The following is an 18851-nucleotide window of genomic DNA, read 5'->3' as shown; positions in this document are numbered from 1 at the left end:
GAATATTATTTTTAACTAGTCTTTCTATTCTCCCCCTCGAAATATAGCCTAAACGATAGTGCCATAATTTTGACGACGCATCGTGAGCTCTCTTTTGTTTTCTTTTTACATCCATGGATAAGGATACATTCTCATTGTCACACTCAACATTCACATCATCGCATACAACATTCACATTATCACATAGTGATAACAAATAAAGCTCATTTTGTAAGATAGCAAGACCAACATATGCATTATTAAATGTTATTTTACATTTGCTATTTTTAAAATGGCAATCATATCCATCATTGTCCAAGCATGAAACACTAATTAAGTTTCTCTGTAAAGAGGGAACATAAAGTGCATCTCTAAGTAAAAGTGTGAAGCCATCAACAAGCTCTAGAGAAAGATCGCTAATGGCTTCAACATCTGCTCAGACTCTATTTGCAACTTTAATGTGTTTTTCTTTTCTTTGCGTAGTCCTCGTCGAACAGAATCCCTGTAAGGAATTAGCAACATAAATAGTTGCACATAATTCGATTCACCAAGTAGATTTTAAATATTGTACATACATGTATTCATTTATGAACGTAATAATATTCTCACCTTTCTTTGCCATAATCATCTTTAAGTAATCGAGAAAATCTTTCTTATAATGTCTCGTCTTCTTGCAATAGAGACATTGGTCTTTCTCTACTGTGAACTTGTTCTGCTGAGGCTAATGCAGCATGCGACCCTTTTTCTTTGACTTTAAGGAGGAGTTAGCATTATTATTCTTTTTCTTGTTGTCTTTCACATAATTGATAGTGCCATCATTTGCAGCTTTCATTCTCTCCTCCTCTTGCACACATATAGCCATGAGCCTCTCTAAGTCTCACTTCTCGAGCTGTATGTTGTAGTTGACAACAAAAGTGTCAAATTCCTTTGGCAAGGAAGCAAAAATCAGATGAATAAGAAACTCTTTCTTGAGAGCCAGATCTATTGGTTTTAGCTTGGATGTCAAATTACTCATCCTTAGTATGTGCTCTCTTATGTTACCATTTCTAGAGTACATCTTTGTCAATAGCTGCTTTATCAGCTAGGTAGCATATGTCTTTGAAGAGCCAGTAAACTGACTCTTTATTCTATCAAGGTACTCGGTGACCGTATCATACTCTGGGATTGAGTCCACAATTATAGGCTCAATCATACTCTTTAGAGAGAATTCCTTATTTGACACTGGGAAAATGAGTCGTTCCTTTCTTGGCTCTGAAATTTTCTTCGTTCCCTATTTGACACTCACTTCAACTTTCGTTCCTAATTTGACACTGCCGTCAAATCCGTTGGCCAACGGTGTTAACTGGCCGTTAAAAAGACGTTTTTGCCCCTAGAAAAAAAAGCGGCGAAGCAAATTTGAGAGGAAAAAAAACCTGCGCCTTTTTTTAGCTGGGCGCATGCATCAGAGGCGGGCGCAGGTTTTTTTTTCCTCTCAAATTTGCTTCGCCGTTTTTTTAGGGGTAAAAACGTCTTTTTAACGGCCAGTTAACACCGTTAGCTAACGGATTTGACGGCAGTGTCAAATTAGGAACGAAAGTTAAAGTGAGTGTCAAAGAGGGAATGAAGAAAATTTCAGGGCCAAGAAAGGAACGACTCATTTTCCCGGTGTCAAATAAGGAATTCTCCCTACTCTTTATCATAGCCAAACATTTCTTATTGACAGTGACTCACTTTTTATGCTCAAGGTCATATGACATCTTTTAGGATTCAAAATCCCACTCTCTAGTTGCCCAAGCGGTATCAGTCTCATTTGTCTCCTTCACCGGTGCCACAGGCTCAGTGGGACACAGTGAGATAAATACCCAGTCCACCTCAGCCAAGATGAAGGCTAGGTCAATCTTTTTCTTTCACTCTGTGTAGTTGTCACATTTGAAAGTGGAGATCTCTTTGATACAACCCATCAAGTTGTATCCGCCTAAAAACACAATTCATATAGAGTGAGAACATAAATAATAACAATAATTGCATGCCTTGATTCCAACGTTGGTCAAAATTAAAATATACAACCGTTTATACATTAAATCTATATTACCATTGGGCAGAAATAAAAATAATACATAAAATCATTAAAATTATGATATTGTTATTAACAACGTTGGTTAGAAAATAACATCATCATAATCATGTCAAAATCTATTTTTCTCCAATTAAATATCATGTTGGTTCAAAATAACTGGAGAATAAACTATTTTTTTAGCAACGAAAATATGAAAAAAATCATTATCTATTTTTTAGAAGCATTAAACTTTTCTCAAATATTCTCTGAAAAATTATCCCGTTGGTTCAAATTTTAACAGAGATATTAAACTAGATAAAAATCATCAAAATCTGCTTCTAAAATTATCAAAACTGCTTCTAAAAAATAAATAAAAGCTTAAAACATAACAAACTGTTCATTTGGCCCAGCCTCTGGAAAATAGTACGCGGCCTAGCTATACCGCGCAGCATCGCGTGGCCCATTCTTCGAAAATGGCCCACACCGATCGTGCGAGCTAGCCTCCCCCACGCCCAGGCCGTAACCTAGGCCTAGGTCGGAAATTCGGCCCACAGCGCGTGCTGCTACACCACCCCGCCTGGGCCAGCTGCCGGTCTAGACGATCTCGACCATTGGTTTCCATTCGATGGCTAGGCGTCAATATCGTGAGAACAAAACCATCGCCGCGGCCGTCTCACCTAAAACCCTAGCTCACTCGCCCCTCCCTCTTCTCTCTCTATGCCCGCTATCAACCGTCTCTCTTCTCTTTCTCCTTTCTCCTCTTCACCGAATGGCTTAGCCAGCGTAGCCGAGCTCAAGGCGGACGTGACATAGGGGATGGCGGCTCCATCGTGGCACCCCTCGTCGACGCACGTGTGCAACCGGAGCCACGTGCGACACCGTCGAGCAGCATCATGGTGGTGCCCTTTTGGCCGAGCCTGAGGCGAAGATCATGCGGCGGCGCTTCTCCTGCCTCGTCGGCTGGGGTTAACTTCCCGTGTGGCGTCCATGCGATGGCCGACGGTGGAGACGGAGCGGGCGGACCACAGGTAGGAGCTTCTTCCCCTTGTCCGATTTGCTAGTTAGGGTTTCGTTAGGGTTAGGATTAACTCGATTCGATTTTTCTTTTAGTTTTGATTCGAGATCGACGAGGTAAGCCCCTTCCCCTCTTCCCCGTTCCCTCTTCTATCTTTGGATCTTGCTGTGTTCTTCTCGGTTCTTTGTCGATTGGGGATTAGGGTTAGGGTTACTATTCTTCTTCCTCGATAGGTTAGGGTTCGGTTGAACTCTCTACATCTCGGTTTCTTTTTCGATTAGGGTTAGGGTTTCAATCCAAAATGGATCGAACCCTCTATTTCTCTTTCTCTCCTATTTCTTTTCAGTTTTCTACCCCAACCTAGATCTACACCCTAGAAGAATCTAGCTTTGTTACCATTGTTGAGATTGAAAAGATCATCTAGGGTTAGGTCTAACGGGTTCTCTATACTGTGAATGCGATATCGAGAGTAGAGGGACAGAGAGAAATAGAAGAAGAACGTGTTGAACTTGACACCACAGAGGGAGATGGTCCAGAAGCCACCATCTCTTTCGTCGGTGAAGTCTACGTACGAGCAGCGATGTTTGGGAAAGACGTTAATGAAGCCATCGATGTCGGTGGAGCGTGGCGGCGTGGTTGGTGGCTTCCCATCACTGGCTGCGCCCCTTCTCTGATTAGGATTAGGGTTTAGGTTTCAGTGGGGAGCTCAGCTTAGGTAAACCTCGTACTCAGAGCCACCGGCCCCTACCTCGATATATAGCGTAGTGTGACAGGGGCTCTCCAGCCATAGTGGGTTGGGCACCACCGATCAGGACATGGATCAAAGGCCCAACTGGGTCATTGGGCCTAGTTTGGAATTAGAGATCAATCTAATAGTGGTGTCACTGCCACCGCCGCTCCCAGCCACACAGCTGGATGACCCGAGCAGATTGCTTTGCTATTCTTCGCCGTCTCAAAATTTCAGCCTCTCTAGAAATCTACAGCGCCATGCTACCCCTGACATCTACTATTCTACTCTCGCTCTCGAGAAAATGGGAATTTTGCCCTTAGGGGGAGTGGGCTTCGATAGAATGCTCTTAAATTTATGGGCTTCATCAGAATGCCTTTATAAAAGGTGTGTTTCACGCTATTTTGTCATTTCATGTTTTTTCCAATTTTGTAAATTTCTGATCCTATCTTTTTGACTAGACGTGATTGTTTTACCCCTGTCTTCTTCTACCTTTTCCTGCTCTGCTTCTCACGGTCACGGCAAATCTATCAGTACAAACAAAGAAAATAGGGCTATGCGCCTACACAAACACAAATTTGCATCCTATTTACACCTGAACGAACGACTGCCTTGATCGATTAGCTACTAAAATTTGACTAATATAATTAATTAAGCAATCAATTAGTCTCCTGGACAGTAGCAATCCAATCACATGACCATCTCGATCGACGATAGTAGCGCCAGGTTGAGGTCCAGACCTAGGCCCACGAGCGGTGATGTCTAAAAGGTCCTAATGGCTAGAGGGGGGTGAATAGCCGATTAAAAAATTCTACAACAACACTTAACAAACCGATTAGACAATTATGAGGCGAAGCGAGTGTTACGCTAGCCTATTGAAAATGCAGGCCACCTACCACAATTCAGTTTATGTAGTTTCTATCCACACAATAACTATATCACTACACTAAGTTAGTGTGTTCTCGAAAGCTAACTAAAGAGCCACACTAACGAAACTAACAAGCTCTCACAACTAGCTACACTAAAGAGCTTGACAACTAGTTTACGGTAATATAAAGAGAGTGAGCAAGATCGTTATACCACCGTATCGGGGAAGGAGCCAATCAATCACAAGAATGAATGACAATGAATACCAATCACCTCGGAATCAAATAATGATACAATGATTTTTTATCGAGGTTTACTTGCTTGTCGGCAAGCTAGTCCTTGTTGTGGCAATTCACTCATTTGGAGGTTCATGCGCTAATTGGCATCACACGCCAAACCCTCAATAGGGTGCCACACAACAAATACAAGATGAGGATCACACAAGCTACGAGCAATCCACTAGAGTACCTTTTGGCTCTCCACCGGGGAAAGGTCAAGAACCCTTCATAATCACCATGATCGGAGCTAGAGACAATCACCAACCTCCGCTCGACGATCCTCGCTGCTCCAAGTCATCTAGGTAGCGACAACTACCAAGAGTAATAAACGAATCCCACAGCAAAACACGAATACCAAGTGCCTCTAGATGCAAACACTCAAGCAATACACTTAGATTCTCTCCCAATCTCACAAAGATGATGAATCAATGATGGAGATGAGTGGGTGGGCTTTGGCTAAACTCACAAGGTTGCTATGTCAATGCAAAATGGCTAAGAGAGTGAGTTTGAGCTGGCCATGGGGCTTCAATAGAAGCCTCCACGGAATAGAGTCATTGTACTCCTTCACTGGGCACCACACAGGGTGACCAGATGCTCCGGTCATATTGACCGGACGCTGTACCCCAGTGTCCGATCGTACGATGCACGCCACGTGTCCCTTCTTCAAATATTGAGCACTCGATCCCAACGGTCAAGTGATGACCAGACACAGCAGCTCAAAGTGATCGAACGCTGAGCCCCAATATCCGGTCGTTTCCAGTAAGTATCCAGAGACAACTTTTTATGACCAGACATGTCCAGTCAAGCTCGACCAGACACACCTAGCGTCTAGTCACATGGTGACTCTTCTGTGCGTTGCCACATCAGCAGGACTGGACATGGCCCTCTAGCATCTGGTTGAAGACCGACGCCAGCGTCTTTGCTGTATTATTGACCGGACGCACCGGTCCCACTGAGACCAATGTCCGGTCACTTCATGACCAGCGTGACTAACTCCTTTCCAACTCTATCTTCTTCACCCTTGCTCAAATGTGCCAACCACAAAGTGTATCACCTTGTGCACATGTGTTAGCATATTTTCACAAACATTTTCAAGGGTGTTAGCACCCCACTAGATCCTAAATACATATGCAATGAGTTAGAGTATCTAGTGGCACTTTGATAACCACATTTTGATACGAGTTTCATCCCTCTTAATAATATGACTATCGATCCTAAATATGATCACACTCACTAAGTGTCTCGATTACCAAAACAAAATGACTCCTACCATTTATACCTTTACCTTGAGCCTTTTGTTTTTCTCTTTCTTCTTTTTAAGTCCAAGCACTTGAACATCACCATGGCATCACCATCATCATGTCATAGTCTTGATTTCCTTCATCACTTAGAATGTGCTACCTATCTCATGATCACTTGATAAACTAGATTAGCACTTAGGGTTTCATCAATTCACTAAAACCAAATTAGAGCTTTCAATCTCTCCTTTTTTGGTAATTGATGACAACCCTTTCATAAAGATATGAATTAAAATTCAATTTAATCTATGTTGCTTGCCCAAGCATATTTACCATGTGTAAAAGGATATGGACAAGTTTCATAAACCCCAAATGGTAGTAATTGCTCCCCCTACATGTGTGCTAAGAGTTTGGATTGTAGCTTGCACATATGCTTAGATAGAAAATATAGGAGACAATATTTACCAAATGATGCTAAGGTATAAAAGATGGACTTTTGAAGCGTGATACCAATTGAAGTGCACCATTATACCATCCTTAGCACCATGGTTAGCTTGATACCACTTGTAAACACTCGAAAATCAAATCACTAGATAACATATGCATGCTAGATTTTTATTTCATTATTCAAACCTATAACTAGCATACACCACACAAGCATGAATATTAAAATTTAAAACTTGTGTTGTGCAAGAAAACATATGAAATGCACATTCAAATGTACCATACAAGTTCATGAGCTTGCTACCCCTACTTGTGTGCTCAGAATTTTAATTGATCCCTTTTCTTTATCATATTTCTCCCCTTATGTCAAGTTCTCCCCCTATCACTTGTATCTTTATCTCTCTCCCCTTTGTGTTGTCTTTTCACTATCTTTGTGCACTATTTCTCCTCCTTTTTCATCAATGACCACAAAGGCTTAAAATATAGATAGGTGAGATTATCAATGTCAATCAATGGGGTGAGGATCATTTTACCAAATTTAGTCCAATCTAGATTATTTACCAAAGTTATTTAACTTGGTTTGATCCAAGGACAAGCTTCTTCACACCTCTCAAATAATGGTTATCTTGTACCATGTTGAGTTAAACACTTAGAGCTTATTTTCTAGATCAAACACTAGGTTTACAAGCCCACAAACATGTCATATGCTACCACTAGACCAAAACAAGCATTGAAGCAATAATGGTACCATATAATCATCAAATTCATTTGATTTTCATGAATGAGCTTATTAAATGTGAAAGATGTCTAGATGCATTAAACATATCCTTAGCAAAGATGTATGCCATGCCAATCAACTTTTACCTTGGATTGCTCGAAGAAGAGACATATCATATAAGTGGGGGATGCATCAACATATATTTGAGAAATCTAATATGTTCAACTCATTCCTTAGCTTGCAAAACATTTTCTCATCTAATGGCTTGGTGAATATATCAGCAAGTTGATCTTCGATGTCAACACTCTCAATGCAAATGTCCCCTTTTTATTGATGATCTATTATGAAATGGTGGCGGACATCAATGTGCTTTCTTCTTGCATGTTAAACTGGATTATTGGTCAACTTGATTGCACTCTTGTTGTCAGATAGCAATGACACTTTCTTAAACTTGATTCCAAAGTCACTCAAAGTGGCCTTCATCCAAAGTATTTATGTACAACAACTACCAGCGGATATGTATTTGGCTTCGGCGGTTAATAATGCAACACTATTTTGGTTCTTTGATGATCATAAAACAAGTGATCTTCCTAATAATTGATATGTGCCTGAGGTGCTCTTTCTTTCAACCTTGCATCCCGCATAATCCGAGTTAGAGTAACCAACTAGCTCAAACTTTTCTCCTTTGGGATACCATAAACCAACACTTGGTGTATGCTTTAAGTACCTCAATATTCTCTTTGTAGCCTTCAAATGACTTTCTCTTGGCGAGGCTTAAAATCTTGCACACATGCATACACTAAACATGACATCTAGCCTTGATACAGTCACATAGAGTAGGCTTCCAATCATAGATCGATACAATTTTTGATCCACCATGTTTCCACTTGCATCACTATCCAAGTTACCATTTGTTTTCATTAGTGTGCTAATGCCCTTGCTATCACTCATACCAAACTTCTTAATTATGTCCTTAATATACTTGCCTTGACTCACAAATGTGAGCGCCATGCTACCCCTGACATCTACTATTCTACTCTCGCTCTCGAGAAAATGGGAATTTTGCCCTTAGGGGGAGTGGGCTTCGATAGAATGCTCATAAATTTGTAGGCTTCATCAGAATGCCTTTATAAAAGGTGTGTTTCACGCTATTTGGTCATTTCATGTTTTTCCAATTTTGTAAATTTCTGATCCTATCTTTTTGACTAGACGTGATCGTTTTACCCCTGTCTTCTTCACCTTTTCCTGCTCTGCTTCTCACGGTCACGGCAAATCTATCGGTACAAACAAAGAAAATAGGGCTACGCGCCTACACAAACACAAATCTGCATCCTATTTACACCTGAACGAACGACTGCCTTGATCGATTAGCTACTAAAATTTGACTAATATAATTAATTAAGCAATCAATTAGTCTCCTGGATGGTAGCAATCCAATCACATGACCATCTTGGTCGATGGTAGCAGCGCTAGGTTGAGGTCCAGACCTAGGCCCACGAGTGATGATGTCTAAAAGGTCCTAATGGCTAGAGGGGGGGTGAATAGCCGATTAAAAAATTCTACAACAACACTTAACAAACCGATTAGACAATTATGAGGCGAAGCGAGTGTTGCGCTAGCCTATTGAAAATGCAGGCCACCTACCACAATTTAGTTTATGTAGTTTCTATCCATACAATAACTATATCACTACACTAAGTTAGTGTGCTCTCGAAAGCTAACTAAAGAGCCACACTAACGAAACTAACAAGCTCTCACAACTAGCTACACTAAAGAGCTTGACAACTAGTTTGCGGTAATATAAAGAGAGTGAGCAAGATCATTATACCACCGTATCGGGGAAGGAGCCAATCAATAACAAGAATGAATAACAATGAATACCAATCACCTCGGAATCAAATAATGATACAATAATTTTTTACCGAGGTTCACTTGCTTGCCGGTAAGCTAGTCCTCGTTGTGGCAATTCACTTATTTGGAGGTTCATGCGCTAATTGGCATCACACACCAAACTCTCAATAGGGTGCCGCACAACTAATATAAGATGAGGATCACACAAGCCACGAGCAATCCACTAGAGTATATTTTGGCTCTCCACCAGGAAAAGGTCAAGAACCCTTCACAATCACCATGATCGGAGCCGGAGACAATCACCAACCTCCGCTCGACGATCCTCACTGCTCCAAGTCATCTAGGTAGCGGCAACCACCAAGAGTAACAAGCGAATCCCACAGCAAAACACAAATACCAAGTGCCTCTAGATGCAAACACTCAAGCAATGCACTTGAATTCTCTCCCAATCTCACAAAGATGATGAATCAATGATGGAGATGAGTGGGAGGGCTTTGGCTAAGCTCACAAGGTTGCTATGTCAATGCAAAATGGCTAAGAGAGTGAGTTTGAGCTGGCCATGGGGCTTCAATAGAAGCCCCCATGAAATAGAGTCATTGTACTCCTTCACTGGGCACCACACAGGGTGACCAGATGCTCCGGTCATATTGACCGGACGTTGCACCCTAGCGTCCGGTCGTACGAAGCACGCCACGTGTCCCCTTTCTTCAAATATTGAGCACTCAATCCCAACGGTCAAGTAATGACCAGACGCAGTAGCTCAAAGTGATCGAACGCTGAGCCCCAATGTCCGGTCGTTTCCAGTAAGTATCCAGAGATGACTTTTTACGACCGGACATGTCCAGTCAAGCTCGACTAGACTCACCCAGCGTCCAGTCACATGGTGACTCTTCTGTGCGTTGCCACATCAGCAGGACTAGACGTGGCCCTCTAGCGTCCGTTCGAAGACCGACGCCAGCGTCTTTGCTGTATCATTGACCGGACGCACCGGTCCCACTGAGACCAATGTCCGGTCACTTCGTGACCAGCATGACTAACTCCTTTCCAACTCTATCTTCTTCACCCTTGCTTAAATGTGCCAACCACAAAGTGTATCACCTTGTGCACATATGTTAGCATATTTTCACAAACATTTTCAAGGGTGTTAGCACTCTACTAGATCCTAAATACATATGCAATGAGTTAGAGCATCTAGTGGCACTTTGACAACCGCATTTCGATACGAGTTTCACCTCTCTTAATAATACGACTATCGATCCTAAATATGATCACACTCACTAAGTGTTTCAATTATCAAAACAAAATGACTCCTACCATTTATACCTTTACCTTGAGCCTTTTGTTTTTCTCTTTCTTCTTTTCAAGTCCAAGCACTTGAACATCACCATGGCATCACCATCATCATGTCATAGTCTTGATTTCCTTCATCACTTAGAATGTGCTACCTATCTCATGATCACTTGATAAACTAGGTTAGCACTTAGGGTTTTATCAATTCACCAAAACCAAACTAGAGCTTTCAATCTCTCCTTTTTTAGTAATTGATGACAACCCTTTCATAAAGATATGAATTAAAATTCAATTTAATCCATGTTGCTTGCCCAAGCATATTTACCATGTGTAAAAGGATATGGACAAGTTTCATAAACCCCAAATGGTAGCAATTGCTCCCCCTACATGTGTGCTAAGAGTTTGGATTGTAGCTTGCATATATGCTTAGATAGAAAATATAGGAGACAATGTTTACCAAATGATGCTAAGTTATAAAAGATGGACCTTTGAAGCATGATACCAATCGGAGTGCACCATTATATCATCCTTAGCACCATGGTTAGCTTGATACCACTTGTAAACACTCGAAAATCAAATCACTAGATAACATATGCATGCTAGATTTGCATTTCATCATTCAAACCTATAACTAGCATACACCACACAAGCATGAATATTGAAATTTAAAACTTGTGTCGTGCAAGCAAACATATGAAATGCACATTCAAATGCACCATACAAGTTCATGAGCTTGCTCCCCCTACTTGTGTGCTCAGAATTTTAATTGATCCCTTTCCTTTATCATATTTCTCCCCTTATGTCAAGTTCTCCCCCTATCACTTGTATCTTTATTTCTCTCCCCTTTGTGTTGTCTTTTCATTATCTTTGTGCACTATTTCTCCTCCTTTGTCATTAATGACCACAAAGGCTTAAAATATAGATAGGTGAGATTATCAATGTCAATCAATGGGGTGAGGATCATTTTCCCAAATTTAGTCCAATCTAGATCATTTACCAAAGTTATTTAACTCGGTTTGATCCAAGGATAAGCTTCTTCATACCTCTCAAATAAGGGTTATCTTGTACCATGTTGAGTTAAACACTTAGAGCTTATTTTCTAGATCAAACACTAGGTTTACAAGCCCACAAACATGTCATATGCTACCACTAGACTAAAACAAGCATTGAAGCAATAATGATACCATATAATCATCAAATTCATTTGATTTTCATGAATGAGCTTATTAAATGTGAAAGATGTCTAGATGCATTAAACATGTCCTTAGCAAAGATGTATGACATGCCAATCAACTTTTACCTTAGATTGCTCGAAGAAGAGACATGTCATATAAGTGGGGGATGCATCAACATATATTTGAGAAATCCAATATGTTCAACTCATTCCTTAGCTTGCAAAACATTTTCTCATCTAATGGCTTGGTGAATATATCAGCAAGTTGATCTTCGGTGCCAATACTCTCAATGCAAATGTCCCCTTTTTATTGGTGATCTATTATGAAATGGTGGTGGACATCAATGTGCTTTGTTCTTGCATGTTAAACCGGATTGTTGGTCAACTTGATTGTACTCTTATTGTCACATAGCAATGGCACTTTCTTAAACTTGGTTCTAAAGTTACTCAAAGTGGCCTTCATCCAAAGTATTTATGTACAACAACTACCAGCAGATATATATTTGGCTTTAGCGGTTGATAATGCAACACTATTTTGGTTCTTTGATGACTATAAAACAAGTGATCTTCTTAATAATTGACATATGCCTGAGATGCTCTTTCTTTCAACCTTGCATCCCACATAATCCGAGTTGGAGTAACCAACTAGCTCAAACTTTGCTCCTTTGGGATACCATAAACCAACATTTGGTGTATGCTTCAAGTACCTCAATATTCTCTTTGTAGCCTTCAAATGACTTTCTCTTGGCGAGGCTTAAAATCTTGCACACATGCATACACTAAACATGACATCTGGCCTTGATGCGGTCACATAGAGTAGGCTTCCAATCATAGATCGATACAGTTTTTGATCCACCATGTTTCCACTTGCATCACTATCCAAGTTACCATTTATTTCTATTGGTGTGCTAATGCCCTTGCTATCAGTCATACCAAACTTCTTGATCATGTCCTTGATATACTTGCCTTGACTCACAAATGTGCCATTCTTCAATTGCTTGATTTGAAGACCAAGGAAGTAACTTAACTTTTCAATCATGGACATCTCAAACTCATTAGCCATCATCTTTCCAAATTTTTTACAAAAATCTTGATTGGTTGATCCAAATATGATGTCATCAACATAGATTTGCAACATAAATAAATATTTTCCATTCTTCTTGTTGAAAAGAGTGGTGTCAACCTTGCCCATCATGAACCCTTTAGAGAGTAGGAAGTCTCTCAATCTCTCATACCATGCTGTAGGTGCTTGCTTCAAGCTATACAATGCCTTCTTCAACTTGTACACATGGTCGGGCTTCTTGTCATCTTCAAAAGCGGGAGGTTGCTCAACATACACTTCTTCATTAATGTAGCCATTGAGAAATGCACTTCTAACATCCATTTGATAGAGCTTGATGTTGTGGGCACAAGCATAGGCTAGCAAGATCCTAATTGCTTCCAATCTAGCAATCGGGGCATATGTTTCTTCAAAGTCAAGACCTTCAACTTGTGTATAGCCTTGTGCTACTAATCTTATTTTGTTCCTTACTACTATCACATCTTGATCTTGCTTGTTTCTAAAGACCCATTTGGTTCCAATTGCATTGTGTCCCTTTGGTCTCTCTACTAATTCCGATACTTGATTTCTTGTAAAGTTATTCAATTCTTCATGCATAGCATTCATCCAATCAACATCCTTCAATGCTTCATCTATCTTTTTTGGTTCAATGGATGACACAAATGAGAAATACTCACAAAATAAAGCTAATCTTGATCTTGTTTGTACACCTCTAGAAATATCACCAATTATAGTATCCAATGGATAATCCCTTACAATATTAGTTGGTTGGAGCATTGGAACTTGATTGCTTATATTTACTTGATCATTGGGTTGAGATGATGTACTAGCCACTTGATCTTATTCATTGTCATGAGATCCACTTGTACTACCTTGATTTGTATCATCTTGCATATTTGAGTTAGAGAGCACTTGCACTTGATCATCTTCATTATCATTTACTTGCCTAGGCCTCAATTCACCAATATCCATATTCTTCATGGCATTTGAAAGTTGAATGCCTCTAACATCTTCTAAGTTCTTATTCTCTACTTGTGAACCCTTGGTTTCATCAAATTCAACATCATGAACTTCCTCAAGAGTACCACTATCCAAATTCCAAACTCTATATGCTTTGCTTGTAGTGGAATAACCAAGTAGAAATCCTTCATCATATTTCTTGTCAAACTTATCCAATCTAGTGCCTTTCTTTAAGATATAATATTTGCAACTAAAGACCCAAAAATATGCAATGTTTGGCTTTCTACTATTCAAGAGCTTATATGGTGTCTTCTCTTTCAATGGGTGACAATAGAGGTGGTTGCTATAATAGCAAGCCATGTTGATAGCTTTGGCCCAAAATGATTGACTCACATTGTACTCACTAAGCATAGATCTTGCCATATCAATGAGTGTTCTATTTTTTCTCTCAATAAGGTCATTTGATTGTGGAGTATACTTGGCTGAGAATTGATGTCTAATTCCAAATTTATCACATAACTCATCAATTCTAGTGTTCTTAAACTCACTACCATTGTCACTTCTAACTCTCTTGATGGTTGTTTCAAACTCATTGTGAATGCCCTTGACAAATGATTTGAATATTGCAAACACATCACTTTTGTCCATAAGAAAGAATACCCATGTGTATCTAGTGTAATCATCCACTATTACAAAGCCATATTTGTTACCACCAATGCTAGTGTATTGTGTTGGCCTAAACAAGTCCATATGTAATAACTCAAATGCTTTACTAGTGCTCATCATACTTTCTTAGGATGGATGTTTCCAACTTATTTGTCGGCTTGACAAGAGCTATAAAGCTTATCCTTTTCAAACATAACATCTTTCAAGCCTCTAACCAAGTCATGCTTAACCAATCTATTCAATTGTTTTATTCCAACATGACCAAGCCTTCTATGCCATAATCAACTCATGCTAGACTTAGTGAACAAGCATATAGATAATCTAGCTTCACTAGCATTAAAATCAACCAAGTATAGATTCTCATATCTAAAATCTTTGAAGATCAAATTAGAGGCATCTACACTTATGATCTCTACATCATCTACCCTAAATATGCATTTGAATCTAAGATCACACAATTGAGCCACGGATAGCAAATTAAAGTTCAAGCTCTCTACTAGCAACACATTAGATATGTTCGTGTCATTGGACATTGTAATCTTACCAAGCCCTTTGACCTTGTCTTTACCATTGTCACCAAATGTGATACTATCATAAGCATCATTGCCATTGGTGTTGATTGAGTTGAACATTTTTGCATCACCGGTCATATGTTGAGTGCACCTACTATCAAGAACCCAATGCCTTCCTCCGGCTTTGTAATTGACCTATAAAAAAATCAATTCTTTTTAGGTACCCAAACTTGCTTGGATCCTTGAAGGTTAGTCACTAAGCTCTTTGGTACCCAAATGGCTTTCTTCTTTGAGCTCATCCATGGTTTACCAATAAATTTAGCCTTCACACCATTTGTACCCTTAGTAAGCACATAGAAAGAATCAAGCTTAATGGAGGATACATTAGCATTTTTACTCTTGTTTTTGCATTCATGCTCTTTATGACCAACTTGCTTGCAACTAGCACAAAATCGACCATTGTTCTTCACAAAACTAGTCTTATGAGGAGCAAAGGTCGCCTTGCCTTTCTTAGAGGTATAGCCCAATCCTTCTTTGTAGAGAGCTCTTTGACTACCCAAGCACATAAGCAAGCGGTCCTTACCACTATAGGCCTTAGCCAAAGTGTGAGTGAGCTTTTTGACCTCTTTCTTGAGGTTCTCGTTCTCAATCATTAGTGAGGCATCACAAGTAAGACCATCACTACTAGATGAGGTGGAAGTAGAAGTACTACAAGAAGAGTTAGTGGGAGCAACAATAGTAGGCATAGATAATGATTCATCAATTATATCACAAGTTAAGCCTACATTGCAAGTTTCAATATGCTTCTTTTTATTTTGCTCATCAAGCAAAGAGAAATGAGCCTTTTCAAGCTTTTTGTGAGCCTTGCTAAGCTTCTCATGGGCTTCCTCTAGCCTCTTATGAGATGCATTGAGCTCATCAAAGGCTTACTTAAGGGCTTTTAGTTCCTTACGCAAGCTTTTGCATTCCCTTCTCTTGATATTAAAGTGTTCTCTAGCATCTTCTAGCATGTCAAATAGTTCATCCTTAGTAGGTTTATTATTATCACTATCACTTTCATTTTCATTTTCATTTTCATTTTTATTATTATGTTCCTCATCACTTCCATCATCATAAATTTGTACCTTAATGGCCTTAGCCATGAAGCATGATGGAGTGTCGAAGAGAGAAGGCTTCTCATTGATTGCAATGCTTGCAAGTGCCTTATTCTTGATGGTCTTGTCATCATCACTATCATCATCATCACTTGAGGAAGTATCACTATCCCAAGTGACCACATATGAACCACCCTTCTTCTTCTTGAAGGTCATCTTGTCCTTCTTCTCTTTCTTTTCCTTCTTATCCTTCTTCTTGTTCTTCTTATTATCATCATTATTGTCGCTATTGTATAGACATTGAGCAACAAGATGATCTTTGCTTCCACACTTGAAGCACCTTCTTGACTCTTCTTTATTCTTAGATGAAGACTTCTTTCTTTTAGCATGGTACCCTTTCTTCATCATGAACTTGCCAAATTTCTTGACAAAGAGAGCCATCTTCTCATCATTATCATCATCATCCCATGAGCCACCATCTTCACTTGATGTTTTTTGCTTAGCCTTGCCATAGGATGATATAACCTTGAATGACACACTCTTCTTCTTCTTATCTTTCTTCTCATCTTTCTTCTTCTTCTTTTCTTCCTTTTCATCATCATCTCTATATGTATCATCAGTCATTATATCTTCCAACACTTGGTTTGGTGTCATGGTGTCCAAACCACTCCTTACTAGAATAGTGAGCAATGTGCCAAATCTTGAAGGTAAGCATCTTAAGAACTTGTGGGAGAAGTCCTTGTTCTTCACCTCTTTTCCAAGTGCTTTGAGATCATTGACAAGCACTTGAAGCCTATGAAACATCTCTAGCACACTCTCATCCTCCTTCATCTTGAAGCTTGCAAACTTCTCTTTGAGAATGTATGCCTTTGCACCCTTTACGGCTTGAGTGCCCTCAAATGATTCTTCCAATTTCTTCCAAGCCTCATGAGCCATCTCAATATTCTTAATTTGCTCAAATGTTCTCTGATTAATTGCATTATGAATGGCACTTAAAGCAATATCATTGTTTTGGAGAAGTACTTCTTTAGCCGCGGTGGGATTCTCCGGATCACCAATCTCAATTTTGATTTCTACCACCTTTCACATTTTTCTATTGATTGACTTGATATGTGTGGTCATCTTTAATTTCCAATATGGATAATTTATGTCATCAAATTGGGGTGACTTCTTGGTGCTGTTGATTTGAGCCATTTTTACACCGAAGGTTGTTAAGCCTCAAATCACGATGACCTCGGCTCCGATACCACTTGTAAGGTCCTAATGGCTAGAGAGGGGGTGAATAGCTTAATAAAAATTTCTACAACAACACTTAACAAACCGGTTAGACAATTATAAGGCGAAGCAAGTGTTGCGCTAGCCTACTAAAAATGCAAGCCACCTACCATAATTTTAGTTTCTATTATCTCTAACCACACAATAGCTATGGCACTACACTAAGTTAGTGTGGTCTCAAAGACTAACTAAAGAGTCACACTAACCAAACTAACAAGCTCTTATAACTAGCTATACTAAAAAGCTTAATAACTAGTTTGTGGTAATGTAAAGAGAGAGAGAGCAAGATAGTTATACCGCCGTGTCGAGGAGTGAACTAATCAATCACAAGAATCAATATCAATAAAGATCAATCACCTCAGAATCAAATGATGAACACAATAATTTTTACCGAGGTTCACTTGCTTGCCGGCAAGCTACTCCTCGTTGTGGTGATTCACTCACTTGGAGGTTCACGCGCTAATTGGCATCACGCGCCAAACCCTCAATAGGATGCCGCACAACCAACACAAGATGAGGATCACATAAGCCACGAGCAATCCACTAGAGTATATTTTGGCTCTCCGCTGGAGAAAGGTCAAGAATCCCTCACAATCACCACGATCGAAGCAGAGACAATCACTAACCTCTGCTCGACGATCCTCGCTGCTCCAAGCCATCTAGGTGGCGACAACCACCAAGAGTAACAAGCGAATCCCATAGCGAAACACAAATACCAAGTGCCACTAGATGCAAACACTCAAGCAATGCACTTGGATTCTCTTTCAATCTCATAAAGATGATGAATCTATGATGGAGATGAGTGGGAGGGCTTTCGCTAAGCTCACAAGGTTGCTATGTCAATGCAAATGGCCAAAAGAGTGAGCTTGAGCCAGCCATATGGCTTAAATAGAAGCCTCCACAAAATAGAGTCGTTGTACCCTTTCACTGGGCACAATGTGGGGTGACCGAACGCTCGCTGGACCTCAGCGTCCGGTCACGTGATGCACGCCACATGTCTCTCTCTTCAAAAGTTGATCACCCGATCTCAATGGTCAAGAAGATGACCGGACACAGCAGCTAACACTGACCGAACGCTGAACCCCCAGCGTCCGGTCATTTCCAGTAAGCTTCCAGAAATGATTTTTCCCGACCGGACGTGTTCGATCATGCTTGACCGGACATAGCCAGCGTCTAGTCACACAGTGTCATCCTCTGTGTTGCCACATCAGCATGACTAGATGCAGCCTTCCAGTGTCCGATCGCTGAGCGACCCAGCATCCGGTCATGAGACCGAAACACACACCCTCTACTGCCACTGATCGGACACGCCGGTCCAACCGAGACCAGCGTCCGGTCACTTACAGTGACCTCCGTATTTTCTGTCTAGGGCACCGGTGGCACCGTCGGACTGTCCGCACTCTACGGACGGACACTCCACCGGTGAAGTTCCTTACCCTTGCTCAAATATGCCAACCACCAAGTGTATCACCTTATGCATATGTGTTAGCGTATTTTCACAAACATTTTCAAGGATGTTAGCACTCCACTAGATCCTAAATGCATGTGCAATGAGTTAGAGCATCTAGTGGCACTTTGATAACCGCATTTCGATACGAGTTTCACCCCTCTTAATAGTACGGCTATCAAACCTAAATGTGATCACACTCTCTAAGTGTCCTGATCACC

The sequence above is a fragment of the Miscanthus floridulus genome, chromosome 4 (assembly GCF_019320115.1).
Source record: "Miscanthus floridulus cultivar M001 chromosome 4, ASM1932011v1, whole genome shotgun sequence".
NCBI classification, from domain to species: Eukaryota; Viridiplantae; Streptophyta; class Magnoliopsida; order Poales; family Poaceae; genus Miscanthus; species Miscanthus floridulus.
Note: the sequence above shows the minus strand (reverse complement) of the source record.